This window comes from Pristiophorus japonicus, chromosome 18 (genome assembly GCF_044704955.1).
Source record: "Pristiophorus japonicus isolate sPriJap1 chromosome 18, sPriJap1.hap1, whole genome shotgun sequence".
Lineage (NCBI taxonomy): Eukaryota > Metazoa > Chordata > Chondrichthyes > Pristiophoridae > Pristiophorus > Pristiophorus japonicus.
In genome coordinates this window covers 111039593-111056793 of record NC_091994.1, presented here as the reverse complement: position 1 = coordinate 111056793, position 17201 = coordinate 111039593, and the positions used below count along the sequence as shown (strand labels likewise).

General features: G+C 47.1%; 1 protein-coding gene across 4 annotated transcripts in view; it reads left to right on the top strand.

Annotated features, from left to right (window-relative positions):
- Window positions 1–17201, top strand: part of casz1 (castor zinc finger 1) — a 520923-nt gene that overhangs the window by 290644 nt on the left and 213078 nt on the right. The window contains exon 5 of one of the 4 annotated variants that reach the window (XM_070860578.1): window positions 5470–5562. The exons of the other annotated variants lie outside the window; for them this stretch is intronic. The gene's annotated coding sequence lies outside the window, so the exon portion shown is untranslated. The remainder of the gene's footprint in view (window positions 1–5469; window positions 5563–17201) is intronic. 4 annotated transcript variants of the gene reach the window in all.

Genomic DNA, 17201 nt, shown 5'->3' with positions numbered 1-17201 from the left:
GTTGTTGGTACTAATACTCTGCAATTCCGCCAGATTTCATTTTAATAGGAATTTGATCGAACTGTTTGGGATGATTTCCCTGCCGGTCATTCTCCCTCTTTTTCTCTCGATGTTGGCTGTGTTTTTACCGTTCTTTGGGCCCGACTTTATTACTTGACCCTCTCTTCGTTACCCGTTATGATGCAGATTTATAGGTCTTCTGATCCGCTTACCAAAATCATTATCTTGCAAATACAGTGAAATTTTTGAGGGAGGCAGACTCGCGGAGTACATATTCAGCACGTAAAACCTTGCTGTGACCTTCTGGAAAACCAGTTCTTTAACCAAAAAAAGAACAAGCACCATGAATGGATTATTAAAAAAATGCATTGGAACTGGAAAAAAATCAAACCGTTCAGTGTTTGTGCAGCCTCTGCCAGTCTGTGCCTGTGGTCTTGTGGGATAGGGTCACAAGGTCATAGCTAATCTTTGGCCAAGGTCACAAGCCGTCACACGCCACATTATCAGATTGATTACAGACCTCAGCTTACGAGTTTTATTCAAACATTTGGGTCCCAACATCAAAATGCGCAGAAAGCAACAAGGCTTAAATAAATCTCAATCTGAAATACCACAGGCTTTGCCGAGGAATATTTCCCAAGTCGACACGTTTCCAATGTGCACGATTGGAGCGTGGTCTCCGACCAAGATGCGCTTGGTGTGGGATGGCCCAAGGTGTCAAGTCGTCACCCCAGGCACCAGAGCTGGTCCACAAGCCCCCGTTGACAGCGTGCCCCCTATCGCTGGTCTCCCCTGAGCCAGCCGAGGGAGAGCATAAACATTGGGCGAGGAGGGCGCCCTTCACTTGCCAAGCCCCCTGGCTGGTTTGGGGAGGCATCGGTGGGTGCGTTGCCTCCACCTTGGCCATCAGTGGGCGAAGCATGGGCATGGGAATGCGAAGACTTTTAATGAGGACATTGTACAATGCGCAAAATGGAATCACCTCTCACACCCAATAGTGTAAACACTGTGACATCATAAAATAGATGCCAGAGACCTTGAACCTGACACTGTCCATATGCATGACTGGATTAATTTGAGGTCTCAATTGCTAAAGTGTGAATGGCGGGGGTTGGGGGGGGGGGGAGAGGAATTGTAGTGCATTAATAAGGTTATTCTATCGAATCATGCATGAGGAGTCCTCCCACTCTATAAATAACGCTGAACACATCATCAAACCTCCATTTTACCAGGTTCTGCCTCCACTAAGGTTTCCTTTCAGTTATTCTGCACCTATTTCTCTTTTCTGTGGATTTGAATGTAGAGTAAAAGAGACACTCACTATCTGACACATCACCAGAGAAGGGTTGCAATCCAAGAGCGACGGCAATTTGCCGGTGATATAAGATGCTGTTTTAAGGCTTCTTCTTTTAGCCCTTTCAATTCCAGATGCTGTGATTTGTATTTTGAATGTAGTTTTGGGCAAGTGCGGTGAGCACTTAAAAAAAAAACTAGTGATAAACAAATTGCTTGTTTCTGGCTGGATTCACATGCATTAGTAACCACAACACAATGTCTCGTTCTTTAAGGAACCTCATTTGCCATCAAATAAGTTTTGTAAATGACGGGGTTTCTGACGTCATGGTAATGTGACCACAATGCACTGGAAGAAGCACGATGAGACACAGCCATCCCACTCTGCGACTGATTAGAACCTAAGGGTTACACCTGGTTTGTGGTGAAGGGCCTACAGCAGCCAGGTAGGGTAGTGTAGTGGTTGTGGTACAGCAGGCCCATAGGAACACCATCATCTCCACGTTCCCCTCCAAGTCACACACCATCCTGACTTGGAAATATATCGGCCGTTCCTTCATCGTCACTGGGTCAAAACCCCGGAACTCCCTCCCCAACAGCACTGTGGGAGCACCTTCACCACATGGGCTGTAGCGGTTCAAGAAGGCGGCTCACCGCCATCTTTTCAAGGGGCGATTAGGGATGGGCAATAAATGCCGGCCTTGCCAGCGACGCCCACATCCCAGGAATGAATTTTTTTTTTTAAACTTCTGCTAACTAGAGGTCGAGGTGTAATTATATTCTGACGAGCTGTGAAATTGAATTCGAAGCCCCAACTGGTTTGCTGATGCCTCGTTTGGTGCAGTCCCCACACCATGTGGCTGACTCATATAATGCCCAGGCAGCCACTCAGTTGTAAAAACAATCACTCAAGACAACTGGGGATGGGAAATAAATGTGGTCTCGCCGACATTGCCTACCTCCTGCAAGCAGATAAGAGAAGGGAAGTTCTGTAGAAATGCATCAAGTTGTTCTAGCATTTGTGACCTCATGGTGCAATTTCGAGGCCAATCTTTGTGGAGGATCTCGCCCCACTGAGTGAGCCGCAAGGCCACTCAAAGACTTCAAACCAGTTCTGAAATGCCAGACGGTGTCAAAATCTACATACCGAAACGGGCATGTTGGGTTCTCACTGGTGTAAATTCTCCCTCTGCAAGTAATGAAATGACTGGGCACGCCCATCAAATAACCTCCTTCAATGTATAAAATCCTGGCCCATAACTTGCAGTAATAGTCAATCTTTATTAGCTATTAAACGCAGTGTACGCTCTCAACATGTGGAATAGTTGCGTAACAATATGACGTTTTACTGGTTGCCATTATGCAAATAGCTATTGTCACCATTCTAGCATTTTCTTATTTTCAACGCTGTCGCTCAAACTCATTTAGAGAGAGGCTTCCAAAAGGGTTGAGTGTGGGTTTTGGGGGATGGGGGGGTTTGGGTTTGTTTAAGAAACAGCGTGCCGTTTAATCTATGTTGTTGTCATTTGACATTCAGGCTAATTTTCTGAACACGGTTTGAAAAAAAAAATCCTGAGGTTGAGTAATTTTATCCACCAGATGTGGGCAGGACTTTGATGAGTTAATATACCAATCAAACGATTAAAAATAGCAGAGGTCGAATTTCAAGGCTCTGATATTTCCAGAGGAATAAAATGTGTCAATCCCAAGCTTCCAGTTACACTTTGGAAAACCTAATTTACACATTTGGGGTAAAAAAACAATCTTTCGTGTGTGAATTTGGACAAGGAGGAGACTTTGCAAAAGACAGAATGAAAAGTTTGTAACTGCTTGGAGTGGCTCCCTTTCATCCTCAGCACATTTTCTTGAGGAAAGGAAAATTGTAAGCCGTGTGTAAAAAGTGAAATGGTTTGGGAACCACTGGTTCGAACCCCGGAGATATTGTATAGATTTTGTTCCTGGATGAGGGCGAAATTATATAATCGCAAGGCGTCAGGTGATAAAAATTGTTTAACATTATTTTAAAGTGACAGCAAAGGACAGGAACTCTGCTGGTATTGTGAGTTTTGCAATTAAAGCTTTACCAGGAATAAGGACGCAAAGCCTTGGCATTTCACAATAAGCATTTGGTGCAGATTTTTTTATGAGTCTGTGTTAGCTCTCCAGCTGTCTGACGTAATTTTCCAAAAATTAGTGTGGCATTTGAATAGCCAGTTGCTGACTTTTTGACAGGTGGATCCCTCTCCTTTTTTCTAATACCATTTTAAAAGTGACTCACGCACCATGTGCTTCCAAGCGGATCTCTTTAAAGAGACAGTATCCCCTTTGTCAAGTCCGTTTCAGGACACACAAAAACATACACTAAGCCTCTGCAGCTTTTGCGTTTACTTACCTCTCAGCTGTCGCTCGATGTTCCGTGTATTTATCCAACTATGTTCAGCCAGATCAATTGGCAGCTGTTTGTAGCAAGAAGCGGCCATCTTTCTCGAGCTTTTTTTTGACGGGGAGGAAAAAAAACAGACTTTCTTGCCGTGAAAACTGACATTTATAGAACTGCCGCACCTGTCACTCGGGTTGGGACAATTTCTAAGTAGCTTTTAATGGCAGCTCGATGCCCTTTGGTCATAAATGGCAATTAGACTAATGAAAAGCGAAGAGGTGGTTTCAGAAACTAACACAACGGAACATTTAGATGACATTTGAAACTGCAAGAACCAACCAATACTGTTTATACACGAGATTGGGATTGAAGAAAGAATATTGTAAATCTAATTTTATACATGTACAAGTACAAGCTGTACATAACATAACAGTTAAAGCCCTCTCAAATTCTTATACTCTGACATAAGTGAATCTATGTTACCAACTTACATAGAATTACATCGAATGTACAACACAGAAACAGGCCATTCAGCCCAACTGCTCCGTGCCGGTGTTTATGCTCCACACGAGCCTCCTCCCACCTCTCCATCTCACCCCATCAACATATCCCTCTATGGCCTGCTCCTGCACCTAATTTCTATGTTTCTATTCCTTTCTCCCTTGAACTCACAATCCTCTCTGCCAGAATCATTATCATAGGCAGTCCCTCGGAATCGAGGAAGACTTGCTTCCACTCTTAAAATGAGTCCTTAGGTGGCTGAACAGTCCAATACGAGAGCCACAGTCCCTGTCACAGGTGGGACAGACAGTGGTTGAGGGAAGGGGTGGGTGGGGAGTCTGGTTTGCCGCACGCTCCTTCCGCTGCCTGCGCTTGTTTTCTGCATGCTCTCGGCAACGAGACTCGAGGTGCTCAGCGCCCTCCCGGATGCACTTCCTCCACTTAGGGCGGTCCTTGGCCAGGGACTCCCAGGTGTCGGTGGGGATGTTGCACTTTATCTAGCCTCCCCTTAAAGGCATCTTTGCTATTCTCTACTCCCTGTGGTAGCGAGTTCCACATTCTCACCACACTCTGGGTAAAGAAGTTTCTTCTGAATTCCCCATTGGATTTACTAGTGACTATCTTACATTTATGGCCCCTCATTCTGGACTCCCCCCCCCCCCCACCCCCTCCCCCCCAATTGGAAACATGGTCTCTACATAGAATTATAGAATCACAGAAATTCACAGTACAGAAGGAGGTCATTCAGCCCATTTGCCCAATCAAACCCGATCATTAAATATAAATAACACAATTAATAAAAGAGGTGCTAAAAGTTAGCATTTGTGGGAAGGTAGCTTGATATTTCAAGCCTTATTGCAAAGGTACAATGTCACATGGCTCGGGTTGGGGTGAAATGTAGAATGTCTCAGTGTAAGGGGTGTTGCAGTTGTGTGGGGTGGACTGGTTGGGCCGGGTGATCTTTGCCTTTCCGCCATTGTTCATTGTTCATAGGTTTATATGTAACCTTCAGGGCTGCTGACTGAGGGCCGTGCGGCTCTTTGACCGCCGGCGTGGACACGATGGGCCGAAATGGCCTCCTTCTGCGCTGTAAGTTTCCATGTTTCTATGTTATGAATATGGCCCACTGCTATTTGCTTGACGTGGAGAGTTGAGCTCCGGGAGTGTGTGGGTTCGGGACCCTTCAAAGCCGGGTTTGGGGATATCTTGTCCGAGGCATCCACTGGGAACCTTCTGCTGGCTGAGACCCAGGGGGTCACTGGCAGAGACGCGCTTTTTTTCTCTCACCCTTTCAGCAAGAAGCCACCACAAGGTCCAAGGAATTCAGAAGAAGAGGAAAAGATTTGGGACAGCAATTTCTCAAGCAGTGGTACTTGTTCTCCAGGCTGGTAAACTAACTGTCTGTAAGTTGGACATCAACAACTGGCATTTATATAGAACTTTTAATATAGGGATAGCTCCCAAGGAACTTCACAGCGACATAAGGGGGAAAAAAACGGACGTCCAGCCAAAGAATGTGCTATTAGGAGGAGTGGACAAAAACTGGATCAAACAGATGAGTTTTAAGGAGGAGGGAGAGATGGAGAGGTGAGGAGAGTGTGGGGCTGAGGTGGCTGAAAGCACATCAGCCTATGTTAGGACAAAGGTGGGGAATGCACAAAAGGCTAGAGTCAGTGGAACAGAGAAAGAAAAAAAGAAAGACTTGCATTTATATAGCGCCTTTCATGACCACTGGACGTCTCAAAGTGCTTTACAGCCAATGAAGTACTTTTGGAGTGTAGTCACTGTTGAAAAGTAGGAAATACGGCAGCCAATTTGCGCACAGAAAACTCCCACAAACAGCAATGTGATAATGACCAGATAATCTGTTTTAGTGATGTTGATTCAGGGATAAATATTGGCCAGAGCACTGGGGATAGCTCCTCTGCTCTTCAAAATAGTGCCGTGGGATCTTTTACATCCACCTGAGAGAGCAGACGATTCCTCAGTTTAACGTCTCATCCAAAAGACGGCACCTCCGACAGTGCGGTGTTCCCTCAGCACTGCACTGGAGTGTCAGCCTAGATTTATGTGCTCTGGTTCAAGTCCCTGGAGTGGAACTTGAAACCACAACCTTCCGACTCAGAGGCGAGTGTGCTGCCCACTGAGCCACGGCTGACACTATAAAAGAGTTGGGCGGGTTGTAACAATTGAGGAGGTTACAAAGATAAGGAGCGGGAACACGTGTGACATTATCCCAGCAGTCAGCAGCACAACGTCCCAGGGTTGTGTAAGATGGCTCTGTCCCTAGGATAATTCTAGTGGAGGACAATTTACCGGGTTAGTAAGCTGAGGAGCACATAATGATGTGCTGGTGAGACAACAATATCATCAATACATCACTAATCATTCAGGCATTGATTTCAATTTTTGTCATAAAACTAAAATGGATATGAGTAGAGGAAGCTCATCGTGTAGATCTTGCACTGCGCAGTTACTCTCTCTGATGTGGTTTGAATTTAAACCAGCTCCCAACATGTTACATACAGTCACGCTGGAGATTTGAAGCCATCAGCTCCAGCCTGTTCTACGAACAGACATCACAATGGGGCAACAAAACCTCTTTAAAACTCGACAAGGGACCAGAGGTGAATCGAATATACCGAGCGACTCAGTATCGGTGACGGCTGTGGACACACTGCTCTGACAGAGTTGCTGCACCCTCTATGAACAGTGGGGCATCAATCGCTGGCCCGTGCTGCCCCTGGGCCCCTGGCCCTGAACTCACGCCTCCCCTGGGTCCCAATCACGCTCCTCCACAGTCTCTCGTCGCTCCTTCGCCCCGACCTCGCCGCTCCTGCTGTATCTGCCCATGCTCCAATCACCGACCTGGACCTTGATGACGTCACTCTTTGCTGCCGTGCAGCAGAGCAGGTCTCCAGTCGTCTTGGGTAACCTTTGCCACTGGACCAAGACCTGGCTCTGTCAGGCCCGTGTGTTGGCTGGTGTGCAACGGTCACCCCACGTTTAAAAAAAAATCCACGCACAGGCATCTTCCACCCTTCAGGATGTTGTTCAGGATCTGGAATATTAGGTCCTTCATTGAAACACCTGTGAACTTATCCTTTTTTGGCATGGAAGCAAGTCATCCTCGCTTCGAGGGACCGCCTATGATGATGATCAATTGCTACCTTTGACACTGGGTCCAGCTCACATTAGCCACACACTGGTGGTGAGCCATGAAGTGTTGAGTTTTTGGACATTCTTTATTCGATAACCTAACACGTTGGAAATTGTGAATCACAGAATGGTTACAGCACGAAAGGCGGCCATTCGGCCCGTCAAACCTATGCCAGCTCCCAGTCCCACTCCCCCGCCCTTTCCCCATGGTCCAGCGATCTGTTTTCCTTCAGATACTTATCCAATTCCCTTTTGAAAGGTAACACTGGATCTGCCTCCACCACCCTAAAAGGCAATGCATTCCAGATCCTAACCACTCGCTGCGTTAGAAAGCTTTTTCTTATGTCATCTTTGGTTCTTTTGAAAAATAGAGTGCAAAAAGATGAGCATCACTAAAACACGCCATGTCACACATTGAGCGACTTTGGTGTCGGTGGAAAAACCCATCATTTAATCGTCACAACATCTCTGCCATGTAAGTAGAGGAGGATTTGTTTTAAGTATTTCCCAATACTAAGGCAGGGGGGCGTGCTTTTTTATCAACTCCTATAGGGTTCTGAATAAAACCATTGCTATTTACTGCAATGAAACATAACACAGCTGAGATTGGCTCAGTCCCACAAGTTCAGGTCCCCGGCTTGCCTTCCACAATCACAGTAACTTGGTAATGGAATTGTTGTGTAAACGAGCTCTTCATTGCAGCTAAGCAATTTATGAAGAGTAGCAAAAATGAAAAAGCATTGTAAGAATCCCCCTAAACCCAACTGGCTGGGGTTTTATTGAGTCTTGTCAACATCACGTGACTGGCTAGGCCACTCCCAACTCAACAGCTCTACAACTATTTTGTGTAAAACTTTTAAATCAAGTGCCCCCTTTATTAAAGGGGCACTAGAACCGACAAATTAACAAATAAAACGTTTGGAACATTAAACGGTCAAAAAGGTGATAACATCTCTCCAGGCAGAGACGAGAGTCAAAGTCGTGATCTTCAGTTTACGAGACTTGACGCCTTACCATTTGGCCATTGCGCCCTCACAACAGCTCTACAACTATTTTAGTAGAAATGTAAAATCAAATGTTCCCTTTTGGCAAGGTCACTAGAACCCACAGATTTCAAAATAAAGTTTTACAGAAACTTAAATCAAATTAAGATTTGGTTGCCGGGAGTTATGCTCACTCCAGTCCCCGCTCTACAACTATTTTAGTTGTATCTGTAAACAAGTGCCCCCTGGTTAAAGGGGGGCCACACTCCAAACACTTTCAATCAAGTGCCCCCTTGTTTTTTTTTGAGGGCACCAAAACACAAATTATACAGGTGCCCCCTGGCTCAAAGGGGAGGGGGGCACTAGAACCGACAAACTTAAAATAATTAAACTTTGGACATTACGTGATTCAAATTAAAATTTGGTTGCCGGGGGTGATGATGCACTCCAGTCCCTCCGGCGCCCACCTCTCGCGGAAGGCCGCGAGCGTACCGGTGGACACCGCATGCTCCATCTCCAGGGACACCCTGGCTCGGATGTAACCGCGGAAGAGAGGCAGGCAGTCGGGCTGAACGACCCCCTCGACCGCCCGCTGCCTGGAACAGCTGATGGCCCCCTTGGCCGTGCCCAGGAGCTGTTCTACGTGGAGGCCTTCCGACCTGCCCGCTCCCCTCCGCACCGGGTGCCCAAAGATCAGGAGTGTGGGACTGAAGTGCAACAGCCTACTCACAGGTCCATACATTACAGCGGGCAACTCGCTGTGAGCATGTTCCAGGCAGCAAGGATAGAGTGCAGAACCGCCGGGCCAACTTTGGCTCCCAGTAACCTCATTACTCCCTTTCCTTACTTTCTAACTATCTTTGCATTCTCCTTACCTCACAGCACTGGGGCTGTGCACACAAATCTGGCTTAATTTTCAGTAGCATTTAAAAAAAAAGACTGATGTGTGCGAACGGGATGGGATTGAGGAGCTTTATGGCGAGGGGGGGGGGGCTGGGGGGACCATTAGTTTTCAGCAAGTCATCCATAAAAATTTTAATCAACAACAGCTGTAGTCGATGAATGGTCAATTAATCGTTCCCAGCATTTATTAACACAAGTGTAAAGGTCATTTAGTCGAAGGAGAGGTGAAATAGGCAGTATCTATTCCTCCTGGTCTGTCTTCAGCTATAAACTGAAATCATGTTGTATTCTAAATTTATTGTCTTTAGTGAGCCACTCTCTGGATTATTGCATACACATACAGTCATTCAAACTAAAATGGCAAAGTCATTACACTGCAGCCCTCTTAAGGTCAATTCTTATCTGCCAGATGAACAGACAGTATCAAACAGGATTTTAACATAAGAACATAAGAAATAGGAGCAGGAGTAGGCCACACGGACCCTCGAGCCTGCTCCACCATTTAATACCATCATGGCTGATCCGATCATGGACTCGGGTCCACTTCCCTGCTCGCTTCCCATAACCCCTTATTCCTTTATCGGTTAAGAAAATAAGAGGACCTCATTGCTAGAATAAAATGAGCCCAGAATCTACTTCCTGCAACGAGATGTTGAGAGTTCACACTTTGTTCACATCAGTCTATAGGCGCTTCTGTCGACAGAGACTGTCATGGGATGCAGATGTCCAGCTCGCCCGTCATTGGTGGCGCGTATTGGTACGAAGGACCCAACCCCAGAGACTTGATGGAGTAATGTGTGCACCCGTGAGTGTGCTCACCGTTCCTCCGCCAAACATTCGCCTCACCTCCACCGTGATCTCACACCGCTCCTCCGCCACGATCTCTCGCCTCTCCTCTGCCGTGATCTCTCACCGCTCCTCCACCACGATCTCTCGCCATTCCTCCGCCGTGATCTCACACTGCTCCTCCACCACGATCTCTCGCCATTCCTCCGCCGTGATCTCACACCGCTCCTCCACCACGATCTCTCGCCATTCCTCCGCCGTGATCTCACACCGCTCCTCTACCACGATCTCTCGCCTCTCCTCCGCCGTGATCTCACACCGCTCCTCCACCACGATCTCTCGCCTCTCCTCCGCCGTGATCTCTCGCCTCTCCTCTGCCGTGATCTCACACCGCTCCTCCACCACGATCTCTCGCCATTCCTCCGCCGTGATCTCACACCGCTCCTCCACCACGATCTCTCGCCATTCCTCCGCCGTGATCTCACACCGCTCCTCCACCACAATCTCTCGCCATTCCTCCGCCACGATCTCTCGCCGCTCCTCCACCACAAAAACAATCACCGCACCGCAAGAGATCGCGGTGGAGGTGCGGTGAATGTGGTGGAGGAGCGGCGAGAGATTGTGGCGGAGGTGCGGCAAATGAAAGTACGGGGCCCAGAAGAGCTGCAGGGGCAGCACGAGCCAGCCCACGCTGCGATATATCTGTGCACTAGGTCTGTGCTGTAGAGCAGGTCTCCGGTCGTCCTGGTTAACCCTTGTCACTGGATAAAGACCTAGTTCGGTCAAGCCCGTGTGGTGGCTGGTGTGCAACGGTCACCACATGTTAAAAAAATCCACCCACAGGGCATCTTCCACCCCCTCAATTGGAGTTCAGGACTGGAACATCGGGTCCTTCATTGAAACACCTGTGAACTCGTGGAAGCAAGTTATCCTCGTTCGAGGGACCACCGATGATGACGATAGCTGTTGCATTGTGAGTGGCTTAGCCAGTCACATGATGTTCACAAGACTCAATAAAACCCCAGCCAGTTTGGTTCGGGGGATCCACGATGAGGCAGGTGGTTGTAAGCCTGGTGGATGAACTGGTAATGTGCAGTGTGATTGTTAAACCTTTTGCTAATAAACCAACTAGTTCTTAATGACAATGTGCTGCCATGAATTCTTAAGCAAAGAACTCATGAAGCAAATATATTACAGTTGTGTTCACCTTGCTAGCATGGCTCCCTTGCACATTGACTTCGGCAAAGACAGATGCCCAGTGTCACCACGAGGAACCCCTCTGGCACCAAGTCAGCTCTCATTCATCTTAACGCCACGGGACGAGATCAAGGAAATCGTTTAACAAAGTAATAAAAATCCCAAACCAAGTTGTCATGGCTGTGGAGACGAGACAAAATACTGCAAATGGCGGGATTGCGGGAGAGGGGGTAAACACTTGAGTGTCGTCTAGTAAATGGCAGTGGGTAGGATGCAAGAAGACAATGAAAATATTATAGCCTTGGTCGTTTCAGAGTATACTTGATGCTGTGACCCCCAGGGGCCCACAGCCTGGAAATTACCGCTGGTAACGATGCACAATATTCCTCCACTCGCAAGGTTAGTGGCGGCCTTGTCTCCCTTATTGTAAAACGGGGTTAACCCCGGCATTAAAATCGCAGACAATCATGCCAACAACAACAACTTGTATTTATATAGCGCCTTTAATGTTCCAAGGAGCTTCACAGGAGTGTTATAAGACAAAACAATAAATTTGACACTGAGCCACATAAGAAGAAATTACGACAGATGACCAAAAGCTTGGTCGAAGAGTTAGGTTTTAAGGAGCGTCTTAAAGGAGGAAAGAGAGGCAGAGAGGTTTAGGGAGGGAGTTCCAGAGCTTGGGGCCCAGGCAGCTTAAGGCATGGCTGACCCTTATCCTGAGACTGTAACCCCTGGTTCTAAACGCTCCAGCCAGGGGAAACAACCTCTCAGCATCTACCCTGTCAGTCTCCCTCAGAATCTTGTATGTTTCAGTGAGATCACCTCTCATTCTTCTAAATTCCAGAGACTATAGGCCCATTCTACACAATCTCTCATCATAAGACAGGCGTCTCATCCCAGGAATCAATCTAGTGAACCTCTGTTGTATCCTGTCCAAGGCAAGTATATCCTTCCTTAGATAAGGAGACCAAAACTGTGCACAGTACTCCAGGTGTGGTCTTACCAAGGCCCTGTACAATTGTAGCAAGACTTCCTTACTCTTATACCCCTTGAAGTGTTGAATCTGTGGAGGTGGCTCTGGGCCCATAGCCAATGTGCCCATCCAGCCAATTGAGCAGCAGAGGCCATAACATTAGAGAAAAAACCATGAGTCAAATACTGAAACTGAAAGCCACGTTCTTAACAGTAAACGGTTCCAGTTTATTGTTGAGTCATAGCAAACCTGCTTGTACTGATAGCACAGGGTGTCTTGAACTGAAGCTCTTTCCGAGCAAACCGATGCCAGCTTAAACAAGCAAGAAAATAGACAACAATTGCTAGGATTCCATGGTTGGGTCAGTGTCTATGTGTGGCCAGCCAGGCACTAATACAGCAGGTGACTTTGTTCAAACGCTGTCATTATTGGAAACACCTTGGGCTATTGGCGATACGGACACCACAAGGAGCAGGATATTTACTCTTTCAGTGAACAGTGCCATTCCAATCTGACCTGGGGGTAAATTCCAGGGTTCAAACCCCCCGGTTTCCTTCTTGCCTCGTGACTGCATTGGGTAGGTAGTGCACAACTAACGAGGGAGTGTGTTTTAAAAGTTCTAATTGTCGTGCCACTTGGAAACTCATAAGCCCAGAAATGGAAAAGTAATATTTGAAAAGTGATCCTTAATAAATCTTTTAACCCTTTGGGTATAGATTCTATATTGCTGTTTGCATCCAAGCCCTCTGTAATGTAGAAATTTATCCTGTGTAACATCATCATCATGAATATTATGAAGGAGGAAGCAAATATTCACAGCAACACTCCAGAGCCTTGTTTTATTAATGGTGCCCTATCAATAAACCTAAAAGTGCTAACCTTGTCATATTTAGCAGCTTAGTTCTGGAATGCTTTCATTACTCAGAGGGTTAAAGTGCTTGAACATCCATTATCGTTTCCTGCCTACCTCCCTATCTTGGGCAATTCTGCCTCTTTTATGTATTTAGCCCTCCGAGTACTAAAAGAACCTCTCTGAAGTCAGCAATTAATAACGGCAAGGAGCTGGATTTTTAAAATTTTATTGACAGACTGCCTTCAGTGTGCCTAATGCTCTGAATGAAGGCATGTTTGTTTGCACCCTCCTCCACTATTTCCAAGATGACACAATTCTGTACCGTGTAATTTTTTTTTTAATCATGTTTGATGAGAAACACACTGCAGTCTTGCAGTCAGCAGCGTCTTCCAAACCGGGGCAGTGAGCCAGGGCGGAAACTCTTTTTCTTTCAACAGGAGCCCTGTTGAAGTCAACGCAAGGCAAGGCCATTCACGGCCCCTTTGAGATTGGGCATCCCTGTGGCTCGATTCGCAGGAGAGTTGACATTGTCGTGCTCTCGCGCTCCCCTCCCCACCCCACCCTCCCCCCTCCACACTCAGTGCTTACGTAGCTGAAACTGGCTCCCTTCATCATCATATCATCATAGGCAGTCCCTCGAAATCGAGGAAAACTTGCTTCCACTCTAAAAGTGAGTTCTCAGGTGACTGAACAGTCCAATACAGGAATTACAGTCTCTGTCACAGGTGGGACAGTCAGTGGTTGGAGGAAAGGGTGGGTGGGGAGTCTGGTTTGCCGCACGCTCCTTCCGCCGCCTGCGCTTGTTTTCTGCATGCTCTCGGCAACGAGACTCGAGGTGCTCAGCGCCCTCCCGGATGCACTTCCTCCACTTAGGGCGGTCTTTGGCCAGGGACTCCCAGGTGTCGGTGGGGATGTTGCACTTTATCAAGGAGGTTTTGAGGGTGTCCTTGAAACGTTTCCTCTGTCCACCTGGGGCTCGCTTGCCATGCAGGAGTTCCGAGTCTCCGCAAGATCCTGCAAATCCCATGGGGGGACAGACACACCAATGTCAGCGTCCTCGATCAGGCCAACACCCCCAGCATCGAAGCACAGACCACACTCGACCAGCTCCTTTGGTCGGGCCATGTTGCTCGCATGCCTGACACAAGATTCCCAAAGCAAGCGCTCTGGCTCCCTTACCCGATCCCAGAATCGTTGACCCACATCTTATGCCTCCACTTGATATTCCCCCCCCCTTACTAAGCTCGCCCCTCCCTGTCCCTGAAGGCTGGTCGCCCCTGCATCCCGACCTCACAATCCTGCCTCCAGCCTCAAATGGAAGTGCAAGCCAGCGAGCGGCAGAATTTTCTGAAACCTTGGGGGTATTTTTTAACCCCTTCGGAAAACCCAACGAGGTCCGATGGAATGCCATTTTTCTGCCCGCCCGATATTTTTCCATTGTCTTCAATGGGGAGTGAAGTTGGACAAGTGCAAAAGAAAGAAAAAAAACTTGCATTTATATAGCGCCTTTCACGACCACTGGACGTCCCAGAGCGCTTTACAGCCAATTAAGTACTTTTGGAGTGTAGTCACTGTTGTAATATGGAAAACGCGCCAGCCAGTATGCGCACAGCAAGCTCCCACAAACAGCAATGTGATAATGGCCAGATAATCTGTTTTTGTTATGTTGATTGAGGGATAAATATTGGCCCCAGGACAACGGGGATAACTCCCCTGCTCTTCTTCGAAATAGTGCCACAGGATCTTTTACGTCCACCCGAGAGCAAACGGGGCCTCGGTTTAACATCCCTTCTGAAAGACGGCATCTCCAATAGTGCAGCGCTCCCTCAGCACTGCACTGGAGTGCCTGCCTTGGTTTTTGTGCTCAAATCTCTGGAGTGGGACTTGAACCCACGACCTTCTGACTCAGAGGCGAGAGTGCTGCCCACTGAGCCACGGCTGACACTGCGCTGCCGCCAATCCCGCCGGATTCCTGAAAGGCGGGTTGGGTTAAAATTGCCCCAAGCTGCTGGTTGCTCAAGGTCAAACGCAGTGTTTCTGTGTTTTCCTCTCGCAGTACGAGGCACTTTGTGTTACCAACGTGCATGTTACAGAACTCTCCACATGTGGGACTGGACAGTCGTAGCGCCAGGCAGCATAGAGATTTGGCAATTACCAATGGTGAGGGGGATAGGGGGGAGTGGGTGGGGCCCACCTAGTCTGATTCACAGGGGGAGGACCATCTAGTCTGATTCACAGATCTCCATTGCCCTGGTGCCCGGATGTAAGAACATAAGAAATAGGAGCAGAAGTCGGCCCCTCGAGCCTGATCCTCCGTTTAATAAGATCATGGCTGATCTGATCTTGGGCTCAGCTCCACTTCCCTGCCCGCTCCCCATAACCCTTGCCTCCCCTGTAGTCCAGAATCTGTCCATCTTTGCCTTGAATATATTCAGTGACGCAGTGTCATATATTCAATGTCACCTGTTGTCCGACTCTCTTGCCTCAGAGTGAGTCGGTAGAAAAACAAGAGGCAGCATCAACTGAAAATGTCCCGCCTCAGAACCCCGAAGTGCGGCCTACTGCCTGTTCAGTCCCAAATCTAACAGCTGGAAACTGCACAGCATGTGTAAGCAGCCATACCATGTCTTACATCCGTCCTGTAATAGTACAGATTTTAATCCTGATAAAAATGTAAAATTTGGAAGTCTAGAGTTCCAAAAGAAGGAATTTGGACTCTGAGAACTCTGCTAAGTGGCGACAGTATCAGAGTTGGGCCTGATACATGGTAATACCAGTATAATTAACAGTATCAATCTGGCCTGGATTTCAGTGTTAAAATGTCACTGTCTCTCTCTCTCCCTCTTGTCATGTCTGAATATAACCAGCCGGAGGGTTTGATGCCATCGTACTTTCACTGCAGTGAATGGGTGGGTTTGATTCGCTCTGGGAAAAGCAAGTTTGCTTTCTTGTTTAATGAGATGTAAATGATTTGTCTCTTGTCAGTTTTCCCCTCTCTCATCTGTCAGGATTTCTTTTCGGCCAAATATGTACAAAATGGTTGAATACTGAGGCAGTGGCTGAGTTTCTGTTGAAGTTCAGTAGAAACTGATAAAAAGGACCGTTTGCTCTCGCCCATTGTAGTCATTCCTGTAAACCGAGTGCTTTTACAAGCGGCTTCCTGCTAAAATAGAAAGGTGTAGAGGCAAATAAGTTATTGACTTTAAAGGAACTGACTGTGCCCAGATTTGTTCTGAACAATTTATGATAACCAGCAGATAATCCTCTGTTTTCTTTTATTCCGTCAGCGATAAAAGTGATTGAAGTCCCTGGACATTGTCCATGACACTAAAACACTCATTTTTTTATGACATTTCAAAAGTTGAAGAGACTTCTGTGTTTTAAAAAAAATGACTTCCTCTGCCCCTTTCCCCCCCTCGGCCCCCCGTCCATTTTAACATTTTGTTTTCTATGCCTCAAAATTCCCACAGTCACTCTCTTTTTCAGTCAGGAGGGTGAGGCAGGGTGACCTTCAAACTTTGTCGCTGTGCCTAGACTGCTCCACACTTGTAAACCTGGGATTCTACACCGGGGAACTGGCAGCCAATTAGACGTTCTAGGCATAAAATTGGAGACAATTATTCTGCCCATAGATGTCTACCTCATTCTTCAAACGCCGCACAGTATTTACTAAATGTGCTAAAAGAAAAGAAAGACTTGCATTTATATAGCACCTTTCACGACCATTAAACGTCCCAAAACGCTTTACAGCCAATTTTCTTGAAGGGTAGTCACTGTTGTAATGTAGGAAATGCGGCAACCAATTTGCGCACAGCAAGCTCCCACAAACAGCAATGTGATAATGACCAGATAATCTGATTTTAGTGATGTTAATTGCTACTGACGTCGAACGGAAGAATAGCTTTTCCACAGCTTAAGTTGTATGCAGGCTGTTCAGTTTGAGCAACTTGGCTGCTTTCTGAACTAGCTAATGAGATCCATCCAGTGAATGCTCGAGCACATATGCTTCCATTTGCAATGACCACTTTCTGATTGATGGGAGTTGCATTTCCCCAGGATCGGCCTGGTATTCTGTCTCCCTTGAGATGGAACCTCGCACTGCAACAGCAGCAGGCCTGGATGCACACTCCAGATACTGGTCTAGTTAGACTCGGTGGGTTTAAATGCCAG